We start from the raw sequence: 1,402 nt of genomic DNA, 5'->3' as shown, positions 1-1,402 counted from the left end.
GCTAATGGCCAGGGGAGTGGTTGGGCAGACTAAGGAAGTCCTTGGAAAAGCTGGGTTGCTCTGACGGATGGATGTCAGGGACAGCCAGGGACGGAGCAAATGACCAAGGGTTTGGCTGGAGACCAAGCAGCTCCATCCCAGGTGCCAGCACTCTGTGGCTCCTGGCAGTGTTCTAGGGTCCATGCAACGCCTGAGGCCTACTACAGGGCAAGGGTGAGGCTCTCCGGTTCTTACACACGTGACTGTAATGCGTCAGAAGCAACCCTGTCACGCCTTGGAGAGAAGCAGCCCCGCCTTTCTCCCTGGCTTAGCTTTCCCAACGCCCAATGAGAAATGAGCTGCGAAGGCGGCTCCCGTGCACTGAAGTACCACAGGCTCCAGGGGAGGGGACAGTGGAGCCCAGATCCTGACTGTCTGGAGCACGCGCCCTAAACCTCAGGCCCGTCCTGGTTCTGGCAAGTTGGTCTCCAAACTGGAATTTCCTTAACATGCTCTTCCTGATGCTTCTATACTCAGACCTTTCTCCCTCCACCACCCCCACCCCCAGCTACGACCTGGGCTCTCTGGGGGCTGGACTCCTCAGTCCTTGGTGAACCATTGAGTGGCTCTGGCCCCAGAAGGAAGGGCTGATGTAGGTGGGAGAGGAGGAGGGGAGGGGAAAGGTGTGAGGATGAAGTGGGACTTCATGTCTGAAGCCAATCAAAACACAGGATGCCCAGTTGAGTTGGACTTTCAGATAAACAGTGAACACTTGTTTAGCATACATATATCTCAAATACTGCATGGGCCACATTGAAGGTAACATTTGGGACATACTTATACTAAAAAAAGCATCCATTGTTTATCTGAAATTCCAATATAACTGGGCACCCTATATTTTACCTGACAACCATACTCCAAGATCCTGCCCAGTCCTCCCTCCTCCACCTAACACCCTGCCACCAGGCAACTTTCCTGAAAGCTGTATCTTCTTTCTATTACTTTCAGCTCAAGGACCTCCCACCATCTCCCACTGCCTACCACACCACCTGGAACAGCCTCATCCAAACGGCCAAGCCCTCCCCAGCACAGACCCCCCCTCACAGATGGTCTCCCCTGAACCCTCCTTTCTCCCCGAAGCCTCCAGCGTTCCCCTTATGCCCTCGTCCATTCTCGCCTCCCTGCCTGGAACTCCCTCCCCTTCCGTTACTGCCATCCACCTGCCTTTCTCAGCACTCCATCCCTAGGTGCCTTGCAGAGTTCACTGCTGTTGAGTAGGTGTGGTTTTCATCTAAGCTCAGACCTGAGGCTTCCTGAGGCAGAGACCACTTTCCTCTCCCTGACTCCTCAACAGTGTGGCTCTGGTGATCTGAGAGGGTGGGCGGAGGAAAGAGAGTTATCTGGATGGAAGGAGGGGAGCAAA

At 54.5% G+C, this 1,402-nt stretch overlaps 1 protein-coding gene across 1 annotated transcript in view; it reads right to left on the bottom strand.

The window, feature by feature from the left end:
* Nucleotides 1-1,402, bottom strand: part of CELF4 (CUGBP Elav-like family member 4) — a 271,691-nt gene that overhangs the window by 10,605 nt on the left and 259,684 nt on the right. The gene's annotated exons all lie outside the window — the stretch shown is intronic.

Source organism: Myotis lucifugus, unplaced genomic scaffold (assembly GCF_000147115.1).
Source record: "Myotis lucifugus unplaced genomic scaffold, Myoluc2.0 scaffold_16, whole genome shotgun sequence".
Classification (NCBI taxonomy): domain Eukaryota; kingdom Metazoa; phylum Chordata; class Mammalia; order Chiroptera; family Vespertilionidae; genus Myotis; species Myotis lucifugus.
Note: the sequence above shows the minus strand (reverse complement) of the source record. Positions and strands in the feature narration are given on the sequence as shown.